This window comes from Moschus berezovskii, chromosome 2 (assembly GCF_049115385.1).
Source record: "Moschus berezovskii isolate FMDL1 chromosome 2, NW_MosBer_1.0, whole genome shotgun sequence".
NCBI classification, from domain to species: Eukaryota; Metazoa; Chordata; class Mammalia; order Artiodactyla; family Moschidae; genus Moschus; species Moschus berezovskii.
The window spans coordinates 56710937-56725002 of record NC_142461.1 but is presented as its reverse complement, the minus strand read 5'-3'; positions in this window follow the sequence as shown (position 1 = coordinate 56725002).

Here is a 14066-nt window from a genome sequence, read left to right as displayed (position 1 = left end):
TGGTGAGAAAAGCAGCTGTGAGTGTTCATTTTCCGTTTGAAGATTTAATGTTGAGGAGTTATATTATTATTGGAGGGGCTCTTTCTTTGGATCTCATGTTAACAATTCCATTCTGTGTGCTCTCATTCTCAGGGTTTGCCTAGCTGAACCATAGGAAGCCTCAGTCTTGACGAGCTGACACTTTATAGTCTCATCAACTTGTATTCCAATAGCCACTTGGTAGAAAACTCATTCTCTTTCAGTTGTTTTCTTCCAAATCTTGAAGTTGTTTGCTTTGTTCTCTTAGGTTTGAAGATCATTTTCAAAATCTGGAGTTAATCACAGTAGAGCGTAAACCACAATCTCTTCCTCATTAACTTTTTTTTTTTGCTGGCATGGTGGCCAGATCCCACTGCTCAGTTTCATAAAATTCAACAAAATTCTAACTTTGTAAGGAAAATAGTTTCAGCTTCTCAGTGTTCAAGGAGAAAACTGGGAACAGAATTTAATTCTGTATTCACCAAAAGGCCTGGCATTACTGAGAAAAGAACTAGATCAGCCAGTTACTTTCTCATTGCACTTATTTTTTTTAATATTTTTTTAAAGCCAGTTTTGAGATATGGTCGACACTTAGTTTTAGGTGTCTGTGTGTGTGTGCATGCTCAGTCGCATATGACTCTTTGCAACCCCATGGACTATAGAGCCCGCTGGGCTCCTCTGTCCGTGGGATTCTCCAGGCAAAGATACTGGAGTGGGTTTCCATTTCCTCCTCCAGGCAGTTTTAGGTATACAATAATGATTTGCTGTATGTGTTATTGTGAAATGATTATCACAATAAATTTAGTTAACATTCATCACCTCTCAATTCTTGTGGTGAGGACTTTTAAGAATACTCTCTTAAGTCATTTCACTCCAACTTTCTTTTTTTTTTCCTTCCTTTCTTTCTTGCACCAATTAATGGATCTGGCATATTCTCTTAAAAAATATTTTTTTTAATGACATAGATCAATCCTGGGTGTTCATTGGAAGGACTGATGCTAAAGCTGAAACTCCAATACTTTGGCCACCTCATGCGATGAGTTGACTCATTGGAAAAGAGTCTGATGACGGGAGGGATTGGGGATGGGAGGAGAAGGGGACGACAGAGAATGAGATGGCTGGATGGCATCACCGACTCAATGGACATGAGTTTGAGTGAACTCCAGGAGTTGGTGATGGACAGGGAGGCCTGGCGTGCTGTGATTCATGGGGTCGCAAAGTGTTGGACATGCCTGAGCGACTGAACTGAACACATCAGAAATACATACAAACCAGAAATGGACCTTTCCAAGAATTTTTTACCAAGTGAACATGTCCATATAACTAGCACCCAAAAAAGAAGCACCCCAAAGCTTCTTGCATCCCAGTCATGATCCCTTGTAAAAGTAACTTTGTTTTTGTTGTCTAGTATTATGTTTTAATTTAGACCTTTTTTTTTGCTTCCTATAAGTAGAGTCCCCATGACTGAGCGACTGAACTGAACTGAACTGTAGAGTCATCCCATATGTTCTCTTCTTTCTGGCCTCTTTCATTCAAACGACGTCAAATTTTGGATTTTGATCTTTTCCCAGGCCTGAGATGCTCCTGTGATTCTGGGCAGTGGCAGCAGCTCCTGGTCAGCACCAAGATCACAAGGGGAAACAGCTGATACACCTATGACCATTCTGTGCCCAGACAACTTTCTGTTTTTCACTTTCAGTGTCGTATTCAGTAAATCACATGGGATGTTCAGCTCTTTATTATAGAACAGGCTTTGTTTTAAATGACTTTGCCCAACTGTAGGTTAATGAACGTGTTCTGAGCTTGTTTGAGGCAGGCTAGGCTAAGCTACCCTGTTTGGTAGGTTAGGTGTATTAAATGCATCTTTGGATTATGGAGTTTTCAGCTTACAATGGGGTTTATCAGGAATGTAATCCTGTCGTAAGTTGGGGAAGGTGTAATTGTGGGATTCATTTATATTATTGGATGTAGCTGACGTTTGTTCTCCTGGCTGTGTGATACTTCATTGTGTGAGTAGACAGAGCTTTTGTAGTCCATGCTGCTCTGATGGGCATTTGGCTGTTACGCATAGTGCTGCTGCAAACATTCCTGTGCATGTCTTTTGGTGAATATCTGTATGCGTTTCTGCTGGTTGTATACCTAGGAATAGAGCTGCTGGTTCATAGGTAAGCACGTGTCCAGCTTTAGTAGATTCTGTCAGACTGTCTTACAAAGAATCGGCACCAGTTTACACTCTCCCCCGTAGCGCGTGAGGTCATCGTTGCACCACATCCTTGCCATACCAGGTGTTGGCCTTCATTTTCACTTTGATCCTTCTGATGGATCTTTAATTCAAATTTTCCTGGTGACTAATGGACCCAAACACCTTTTCAATATTGTCCATTTGTCATCTCTTGTGAAGTGCCTATTCAAGTATTTTGACATTTTTTTCTGTTCAAATTCTCTGTCTTTGACAGTTGTTTTGTGTGTGAGACCTTTATAGGATGTGTGTGTGGTCTGTATTGTCTCACAGTCTGGTCTCCTTTTTATTCACTTAACCAATTCCTTTTGATGGCTAAATATTCCCTTTTAGTATAGTCCAGTTCGCCAATTCTTTCCTTTATGGTTAATACTTTTAGTTTTCTATTTACAAAATGCTTGTTTACCCAAGTTTATGATTATATTTGCCTATGATTTCCGTTGAAAGCTTTATTTTGCCTTTCCCATTTAGCTCTTTAGTCTATTGGAGTTTTTGTTTGCTTTTGTTTTTGAATCGTATAAGGTCAAGATTCATTTTTTTCCACATTGATATGCAGTGAACCTGACACCTTTTATTGAAAAGGCCATCCTTGCCCTGCTATACTGTTTGATTCTTTATTACATTGATTATGTATCTTTGTGTTAGTACTAATATTAGTTTGTAAGTTTGCAGTATGTTGGCATAGTCATTTAGAAGTGAAATTCATGACTCTTAGAGGTCCTACACTCTTGTGATAGAAGGGGGAAAAGCATTAAGACTAATAAATTTTCAGGTACTTTAAGTAGTGACAGTTGGATTTCTAAAAATGTGAACTTAAATAGCCTTTCTCTAGCCACAAGGATCAGGCATGGGAGTTTCTAATGGGATCATATGGGGAAATGATTCAAGATTTCCTTGAAGTAAATTATCAGCTTCTAATTTTATATGATATTTTGGTTTTCCATTAACTCAGTGGCTCCTATCCATATCCCTCAGTTTAGTTTAGTTCAGTCGCTCAGTTGTGTCTGACTCTTTGCAACCCCATGAATCACAGCACGCTAGGCCTCCCTGTCCATCACCAACTCCCGGAGTTCACTCAAACTCATGTATCCCTAGTCATCCCCATTTACAGTTTTCCATACAGTCATCATAAAAAGTGTGTTTGAGTATTTTCTTTCATTTTTAGGTGTTTCCTTCTTCAATTCAGTTCTTTGCTGTGCTGTGCTTAGTTGCTCAATCGTGTCCAACTCTTCGTGACCCCATGAACTGTAACCCCCAGGCTCTTCTGTTCATGGGATTTTCCAGGTAAAAATACTGGAGTGGGTTGCCATGCCTTCCTCCCGGAGATCTTCCAGATCCAGAAATCAAACCCATGTCTCCTGTATTACAGGCAGATTCTTTACCCACTGAGCCATCAGAGAGCTCAGTTCTTTTGTGGTAGATAACGAGAGACCTCTGAGGTGGTTCTTTAAGTCTTCTACAATACTTTTACCATCTTTTACGATGACTTACCTTGTGCAGTGATAATAGTTTTGTAGGTGAGGCTATGAGGTACTGCACATGGAATTCACATCATTGGCTTCTGTGATACTCAAACACTTTTTTTAATTGAATTTTTTTTCTGAATCATTTCCTAGTAATCAGCCATTCCATTCTCTTGTGTGCAGTTCTGTGCTAGTTAAATTCAGAATTGCCTTCTCTAAAATGATTTCTGCATCTCAGCTTTCCCGACATAGAGATTTTAATTGACAGAGAGGAGCAGTAAAGGCATATGCATTCACCACCCCCTTCTTTTTTTATGAGGGGCAAATTATAAACATAGAAAAACATGTTTATTATTAATTTTATTTACAGCAGTAATAATAATTTCCCAGAAAGGTATGCATGTCTGTAAATCAAATAAGAAGTTTATATGGGTCTTAGCTCATACACAGAAAGGAGAAGGGCGGATTTGTTGAGGCATTGCACAGCAGAAAATAAAACTTCCATTTAGAAACCTGAAAGTAGTCCTTCAGCTACAAGGTCATCTTCATTGTTTATTCAGTAACATAATGTGTATGATAATATTGCCATTCTGTTGTCTCATAGAATGTATTCTAACTTAAGCAGAGTAATCATAAAGACTCATTCTCCTTGTTATAGCCCCTAAAAATGACCTGAAATGAATTTCCTAAAGTTTGAAAACAGCTTTTAGAATAGAAGCTCATAGAAGATAGAGCAGTATCTATTAGATAGGATACAGCACCATTTTATTCAATTGAAACTACCTAATAAGTTTCTACTGGTGGCTCAGACAGTAAAGAATCCACCTGCAATGCAGGAGACGGGTTCAGTCCCTGGGTTGGGAAGATCCCTTGGAGAGGGGAATGGCTACCCACTCCAGTGTTCTTACCTGGAGAATTCTATGGACAGAGGAGCCTGGTGGGCTACAGCCCATGGGGTCAGAGAGTCAGAGATGACAGTAATTTATACATACTTCCTCATGGGGGAAAATCAGTGAGTTTTTATTCAGTTGTCTAAGCTGGCATTTTTGAGATTCAAGTTCAAAAAGGGCTTGACAAGTTTAACGCTGCCCAGGCATAACATTTTCTCAGAAGGGGAGAAAACTTATTTCTGTCTTGAATATTTTGTAGGATTTCAGTTCAGTTCAGTTCAGTTGCTCAGTCATGTCCTACTCTTTGCGACCCCATAGACTGCAGCACACCGTGCCTCCCCGTCCATCACCAACTCCCGGAGTTGACTCAAACTCATGTCCATTGAGTTGGTAATGCCATCCAACCATCTCATCCTCTGTTGTCCCCTTCTCCTCTTGCCTTCAATCTTTCCCAGCATTGGGGTCTTTTCAAATGTGTCAGTTCTTCACATCAAGTGGCCAAAATATTGGAGTTTCAGCTTCAAAATCAGTCCATCCAATGAATATTCAGGACTGATTTCCTTTAGGATGGACTGGTTGGATCTCCTTGGGGTCTAAGGAACTCTCAAGAGTCTTCTCCAACACCACAGTTCAAAAGCATCAATTCTTCAGCACTCAGAATTATTTGCAGTCCATCTCTCACATCTATACATGACCACTGGAAAAACCATAGCCTTGACTAGATGGACCTTTGTTGGCAAAGTAATGTCTCTGCTTTGTAATATGCTGTCTTATAGGTTGGTCATAACTTTTCTTCCAAGGAGCAAGCGTCTTTTAATTTTGTGGCTGCAGTCACCATCTACAGTGATTTTGGAGCCCAAAAAATGAAGTCTGTCACTTTTTCCATTGTTTCCCCATCTATTTGCCATGAAGTGATGGGACCAGATGCCATGATCTTAGTTTTCTGAATGTTGAGTTTTAAGCAAACTTTTTCACTCTCCACTTTCATCAAGAGGCTCTTTAGTTCTTCTTTGCTTTCTGCCATAAGGGTGGTGTCATCTGCGTATCTGAAGTTATTGATCTTTCTCCTGGCAATCTTGATTCCAGCTTGTGCTTCATCTAGCCCTGCGTTTCTCATGATATACTCTGCATATGAGTTATATAAGCAGGGTGACAATATACAGCCTTAACATACTCCTTTTCCTGTTTGGAAACAGTCTGTTGTTCCATGTCCAGTTCTAACTGTTGCTTCCTGACCTGCATACAGAGATCTCAAGAGGCAGGTCAGGTGGTCTGGTATTCCCATCTCTTGAAGAATTTTCCACAGTTTGTTGTGATCCCCACAATCAAAGGCTTTGGCATAGTCAATAAAGCAGAAGCAGATGTTTTTCTGGAACTCTCTTGCTTTTTTGATGATCCAACAGATGTTGGCAATTTGATCTCTGGTTCCTCTGCCTTTTCTAAAACCAGCTTGAACATCTGGAAGTTCCCGGTTCACGTATTGCTGAAGCCTGGCTTGGAGAATTTTGAGCATGACTTTACTAGCGTGTGAGATGAGTGCAGTTGTGTGGTAGGTTGAGCATTCTTTGGCATTGCCTTTCTTTGGGATTGGAATGAAAACTGACCTTTTCCAGTCCTGTGGCCACTGCTGTTTTCCAAATTTGCTGGCATATTGAGTGCAGCACTTTCACAACATCATCTTTTAGGATTTGAAGTAGCTTAACTGGAATTCTATCACCTCCCCTAGCTTTGTTCGTAGTGGTGCTTTCTAAGGCCCACTTGACTTCACATAGTATGTCTTGCTCTGGGTGAGTGATCACACCATTGTGATTATCTGCGTCATGAAGTTGCTTTTTGTATAGTTCTTCTGTGTATTCTTGCCACCTCCTCTTAATATCTTCTGCTTCTGTTAGGTCCATACTATTTCTGTCCTTTATCGAGCCCATCTTTGCATGTAATGTTCCCTTGGTATCTCTAATGTTCTTGAAGAGATCTCTAGTCTTTCCTTTTCTGTTGTTTTCCTCTATTTCTTTGCACTGATCACTGAGGAAGGTTTCTTATCTCTCCTTGCTATTCTTTGGAACTCTGCATGCAGATGCTTAAATCTTTCCTTTTCTCCTTTGCCTTTCACTTCTCTTCTTTTCACAGCCAGTTGTAAGGCCTCCTCAGACAGCCGTTTTGCCTTTTTTCATTTCTTTTTCTTATTTTTTTGGTAATTAATTTATTTTTTATTGGAGGCAAATTATTTTACAATATTATATTGGTTGGTTTTGCCATACATTGACATGAATTCGCCCCGGGTTTACATAAGTTCCCCCTCCTGAACCCCCCTCCCACCGCCCTCCTCCCTTTATCCTCTCTCTGGGTCATCCCCGCATGCCAGCCCCGAGCATCCTATAACATGCATCGACCCTGAACTAGTGATTCGTTTCACATATGACAACATACGTGTTTCAATGCCATTCTCCCAAACCATCCCACCCTCACCCTCTCCCACAGAGTCCCAAAGACTGTTCTATACATCTGTGTCTCTTTTGCTGTCTTGTATACAGGGTTATCATTTGCATCTTTCTAAATTCCATATATATGCATTAGTATACTGTGTTGGTGTTTTTCTTTCTGGCTTACTTCACTCTGTATAATAGGCTCCAGTTTCATCCACCTCATTAGAACTGATTCAAATGTATTCTTTTTGATGGCTGAATATAGGGATGGTCTTGATTCCTGCCTCCTGTACAATGTCATGAACCTCTGTCCATAGTTCTTCAGGCACTCTGTCTATCAGATCTAATCCCTTGAATCTCTTTCTCACTTCCACTGTGGTCATACCTGAATGGTGTAGGATTCGGGTTACTATAAACAAAAATAAGAAGAAAGATGTTCATAGGCATCTTTTTGTTGGAAAATACATTCACTTTACCATAGCATTACTTTGTAGGTTTTGGGTGACTATTAACAAAAATAAAAAGAAAGATGTTTATAGGCCTCTTTTTGTTGGAAAGCACATTCACTTTACCATAGCTTTGAATATAAATAGGGGGAAAGTTTTTGTGTCTCGGTATTATGGACAAATTAAACTAGAGATCCAGGAAATGTCAGAAGTTGGAATCTAGTCTTTCTGATCATCTCCAAGGCAGTTTGGTAACAGCTGTCTTTACTTCCTTGCACAAATTGGACTTGGATCTGAGAAAGAAATGGGATCTGGTAATATTAAATGAAAAGCAGTTGGGAGCTGGCACAGAAACATTATAAAAAGGGAAGGAAATACACCCACCGATTTGTTCTTCCACTAGAAGAAACCACACAGATGAGGATACCATGTGGTGTCTTGAATTGCCCCCAAACCACAGCAGACACACAGAGTTTGTTTGAAACCACTTATTTCACAAGTATACATGCAGATATGTGTACATGCAGTCACACCATTCATATCTCTTTCTAAAGATGCTGTTGCTAATGGGCACTGTATGTACAGGTCTGCTGTCCTCATCCTGGATTGCTCAAAGGTCATCGTTAGTCACATGATTGTCAACTTCCCTGCCAAACAAACCCATCTCTGAATACTTTTTCTTTGGGGCAACCATTTCAGGATTTCGTTCTACAGGTGACCCTTGAATAACATGGGTTCAAACTTTACAGGTCCACTTACATGCAGTTTTTTTTTCAATAGTAAATACTGCAGTACTACAAAATCCACAGTTGGTTGAATCCCTGGGTGCTAAAACCACAGATATGGAGGAGCAATATATATGGAGTGCTAACTATAAGATATGTGAATTTTTACTATGTGGAGGGTCAGTGATGCTAATCCTTGCATTGTTCAAGGGCCAGTTATATTTTCTGCTAAGACATGCTGCTGCTACTGCTAAGTCACTTCAGTCGTGTCCAACTGTGTGACCCCGTAGACGGCAGCCCACCAGGCTCCCCCGCCCCTGGGATTCTCCAGGCAAGAACACTGGAGTGGGTTGCCATTTCACTACTTTATATTCGGTGCAAAGATTTAAATTCTTACAGTTTTGCCATCAAGTCCTATTTTGATGTGACCAAGTCACTTATCATTCAATAATTACATCACTGTTTGTTCTTTTCACGAAGGTAATAAAATGTCTTTAAACCAAAATCAGATCCCTGAATGGGCCATTTTGCTTTATCTTAGACTTCACCTCAACAAGTCTTGCCAAATGTATATCGTTAGACAAAAACGCCATTTGATTGCTTGGTAGAAACCTGATACTACTGTTCAAATGAAGGTACGTTGAGAGCGTCTCACGGGTTGCCATTCTGACTTAGAATGTGGATGCTGAGGATTAAAAGTGTTAGTGAAGGGAAAACACTTTCAACTCTTGCCTGAAACGAGAATCTTTCCTTTCACAGTGGACTTTCAAGAATAGCAATGAAACAATATTGAGATCTTCTCTGTCATATAATTGGGTGGATCCCAATGTTGTCTAGTATGAAGACCCCTTCTTAATTTATTCATGAGTATTTGCATGACCTCATGCTTTTAACATCTTCTGACTGGGCAGATACATAATTTTTGAGTTCATTCAGTAAGTTGGCACTTTCTTAATCATAGAACATCTCAACACATTTGCAAAGTGGAAATACATATATTTGCTCACATCACAGAGAGAACTTCAAGTAGACTCTTGGACCCCTTGCCAAAACTCCATAGTTTGAGAATTTTAATCTGTAATTCCAGTTCCCTTAGATTACAGGCAAGAAAAATCATGGCCCAGGGAGATTCAATAATTTGGTCCAAGGTTTTATGGTCTCTGGCAAAACCAGACTGTGATCCATGTCTCCTGATTTTCTCACTCCCTACCACAGGCTCCCTTAGTTGGATTAGGAAAGGATGCTCAAACTCCTGAATTTTCATTTATGGATTTACAGTGGTGGATATTAATGGAAGGACCTAGTGGTGCTAGTGGTAAAGAATATGCCTGTCAATGCAGGAGGCACAAGAGACGTGGGTTCAATCTCTGGGTCAGGAAGATCCCCTGGAGTAGGAAATGGCAACCCATTCCAGTATCCTTGCCTGGAAAATTCCATGGACAGAAGAGTCTGACCTCAAAGAGTCAGACATGACTGAGCGTATATTAATGGAAGATGCCACAGTACAAAAAAACATGCAGGAGAGATAGACCCCATGTAGAAACCCAAGCTGGCAATGCCTAGTGCATAATTGTTCAAGAAATAGATCAGATAGAAGCAAAACTTCCACATTTCTAACCCTCTGTCCTTCCATCCCCCCCACCCCCTGAGTGTTCCCTTAAACGAAGATTTCTGTCCTTGTTCATTCAAGTTATACAACTGAATGTTCAATCCCACTTTTCTGAAAGATGTTTATTTATAATAATTCAATTCCCACATCTCTCCATTTTCCCCACCACCAATAACTTTTATATAATAACTTTTTGAGACCATCCCTCTGGCAAGAAGTAGGCACAAGCAGATGGATCGTTCTCAGTTTCCAGGCAAATATTTCAGAAAGAGATTTTCTATCTTGCAATCTTAAGGAAAGTAACATTTATATGAACAATTAAGTAAGTCTTCCCCTGGCCTTCGTTCATTCTTTGGAGCTACCTCTAAGCTAATTAAGATGGTGTATATTCCCTATGGCTGATTCATGTTGATGTTTGACACGAAAACAAAATTCTGTAAAGCAATTATCCTTCAATTAAGAAACAAATTTTAAAAAGATGGTGTATGTTCCAAAAGCATCTTATCTTTAATATCAGAAGTATCTACTATCCGGTGTCATGAAAACCATTTCAGAACTATATTTGCATCTTCCCCATGTCCATTGTTATTTGAGTCCCACTGGACTCACCTTTTGTAGAAAAGCTGACGAGCTGTCCAGGGAAGAGTGTTTCATGTCAGGCAGACTCAGACGTTAACTCAGACACTCAGATGAGCCTTTCCTGAATTCAAGGCTATTTCAGACAAGTCAAGAGTAGACCCTTCTGATTTCCCCCAAAGGGAGAAGGAGATAACAGAGACCTTCAGCTGTCTGGGAAGACAGAAACCCTTTAGATATTTTATCTCAGGGAGAAATTGTTGCTTTAAGTTTATCTGATAGTGATTGTGTTTAAATTAATAATATTAAGTCTGTATGAGACTTGGCAGGCTTTCCTGGTGGCTCAGTGGTAAAGAATGTGCCTGCCAAAGCAGGAGACCCAGGTTCAATCCCTTAGGTTGGCAGATCCCTTGGAGAAGAAAATGGCAAATCGCTCCAGCATTCTTGCCTGGGAAATTCCATGGACAGAGCAGCCTGGTGGGCTACAGTGCATGGTGTTGCAAAGAGTTGGACATGACCAAGTGACTGAAGAACAGCAACGTGAGACTTGGCACTTCAATTTTTGTTGTTGTTTAGAACAGTGTGACTGCTTGCAACACACCATTTATTTAATAGGAAGGATCAGGGAAACCAATTGAGATTCATGAGGCTGCAGTAAGCCAATGTCTGCAGCCTCTGATCAAGTAACGATGGGTGTTCATACAGATTTATACTGCTTAGACCCAGGGGCCCTGACATCTTTTATCTTTGCAGAAGAGCTTTTTAGAGCAGATTGGAAGCTCCTTCTAGAGTCTGTCAGCTCCATTAGTTTTTAATCCTGGTTTACAAACACACAGCCCAGGGCTTCTGTTGCACACACTGGGCTCATATTTATTCTTTTTTAAGGACAAACCTTCACTAGTGGTTACTTGGCCCTGTTATTCTCCTCACTTATCTCAGTCTCTCCAATTACTACATCTCTAAGCCTCCTCAGGATAAAGGCAAAGAAGGAGCCCAAATTATTGGCATTGGAGAGTGACCCTAAAAATATCTGGGGAAGATTGCTCACAATTTTCTATTAAAAAATTAGTAACCCAAATGAGTACTTTTGATATTTGATATTAAGTTGATGAAGATTAAAACGGCCCACAGTAAATTACATTACAGGTGAAAATATGATTAGAGAATCCTGCGTAAAAACTGTGACCATAATCTCTACCATCGTTTCTTCTGAAGCACTCTGAAGAAGCCGCCTCTGTTCTCAATGACAGCAGCATTGTGTCTTCACTTAAAAAGCAGAGATTTGGCGCCTCCTTTTCTTCACCAACTTATGGTGCTTGCCTGGGTACCCTGCCTGCAGGTCCGTTAGTCAGCAACCCCAGAGCTGCCCACGCTGCTCAATGCGGCAGCCTGCGCTTCTCCTCCTGGAAAGGAACTGTCTTGTTACACTTCCAGTTAGAGAAAAAAACAAGTGATCAGAAATTTATAAAGTAAAGTGATTACAGATAAAACTTATAAAAATACTGAATTTTTCAGAATATGCCCAAGAAAGCCATATTTGTATTATACCTCTAGAGACAGATTTTGTTTTGTTGATAGAATATCTGCTATATAGCACTTGGGTTTTTTGTTGTTGTTGCTTTCTGTTTTAAAAAGTAAGCTATTACTTTTTCTGTTGCCTGTCTTATTTTCTAAGCTGCTGAATAGAATAATTCTGTTACTGAAAAAAAAATTAGAATAATGTGATCAGGTATGTTTTCCACAAGCAAAAATAGCAACAGTTTTTAAAGTATTTTTTCAACTACTGAAGTAGGAGGAAGAGGGTGGTGGTTTCAGCATCTTAACCATGTCCTTCAGCACTTGGTGTGAGTGGCAGCAAACAGAGACGAGACAATCTGGCAAACTGCCCCCTGAGCACCAAATGGCTCTTGAGCCTACCCAGCTGGTGCTTTGGACCATAAAGAGAAATAATTGCATCTGCAGAGTTTAATTTATGCTTCATTTAAGTTTTGTAGGGAATAGCTTTCTAATGTTCCCCTTGAAAACCTTGGGGGCCCAGATGCTAAGAATCTAACTGTGTCAACTCTCCCTCCATCTTTTTCTGGTACTTATTCAACACAGGAAGACTTATTTGCATTTAAATTTTAGATAGGGGGCCTCTCTTGACTTAGCAGTCGTAAGATTTCCGTGGGCTTGTGGCTGACAGATGGATATTTAAAATAAACGTGTTTTAAACGTAACATCAAACATATGTTATTCTTTGAAACCATATGATCCAGTCTCTCTTGTGGCTAAATTGTTTCCCAAAACAAAAGGTGTCCAGAGTCCTCCCCTCTGAAGACAGCATGTGTGCATACACATATACACATGTGTGTGTCACTCAGTCGTGTTCAACTCTGTGTGACCCCATGGACTGGAGCCTTGCACGCTCCTGTTCATGGGATTCTCCAGGCAAGAACACTGGAGTGGGTTGCCATTCCCTTCTTCACGAGATCTTCCTGACCCAGGGACTGAACCCTGGTCTCCTGCACTGTAAGCAGACTCTTTACCATCTGAGCCACCAGGGAAGCGCCCCCCGCCACTGCCAACCCCGCCATATACACATGTGTATACATCAAAAAAGAAGAAAAAATAATCCTATTATGCACTTGCTTCTTTGAACTTTAACCTCATCTTGCAAATAGGCAGACCTCCTTATCTGTGATACATCTAATCAGGAAGTGCTGAAGATAGTTTTGTAACTATTTTGCAACACAATCCTGCATCTTTCTGCCTCCCTTGAAAACACCATGTCCTATCCCTCAAAGTCATAACCCTTGGGTTAAAATTTTGAAAAAGCAAACGAACAAAATCGAAATGCTTGAACTGTATCTACCACATTCCACCAAGCAAAGACCCTGATGCCAGAACCTCTAAAAGCCACTGTTAATTCCTTCTCTACTGGGAAAATGTAGTCTCCTTCATGCAATCAGGAAGATGCTCCACCCCTCTGCAGAAGGGGACTAGTGTGTTGGCTCTGGGTCATTCTGACAGACTTATGGGGACAAAGGATGAGAGAGATAGGAGAACTGATGATGACACCATGGAGAGAGAGGGACAAGGCCAAGCTGTCTGAACAGAACAGCAGGCAAGACACAGTGACCAGGGCTGGATAATAAGTGGGAAGAAACACTGCTGTGTATAGAGGCAGTTCAAGTTGAATGCCTTACCACACTCTCTAATAATAAAGTGTCAATTACACCCTTACACCTCTCCTTTCCAATTAGTCTTCTAGAACTCAATTATAAAGATAATTTTATTGAGACATATTTGTCTAAATCATAAAATTAACTTTTCAGAAAGACAACAGAGGAACTTCCTAAGGATGAAACATCTTGTGTATTTGAATGATGTGGCATTTCTGCTCCCTCATCCCCCACCATTCCACGCCCATTGACCCACTCTGGATTGCATCGCTTCGTGCCCTGGGAGGATGTCTCCTCCTCACATTCTCTCCTTTCACCTCATTTTCTCTGAGGGGTGCTGTGTTTCATCTCTGTCTTTCCATTCTCTCAGCTTGGTTCACTGGATCTCTGGAAAGTTTATTCTTTTCTGCTTGCACATACTCTTTATAATCTCCTTTTTTATTGCGCTGTAGCCTTTCAGTTTTACTCAGGAGAATTGTATTTCTTCTTCATCTTCATAGCAGTTTTGAACCC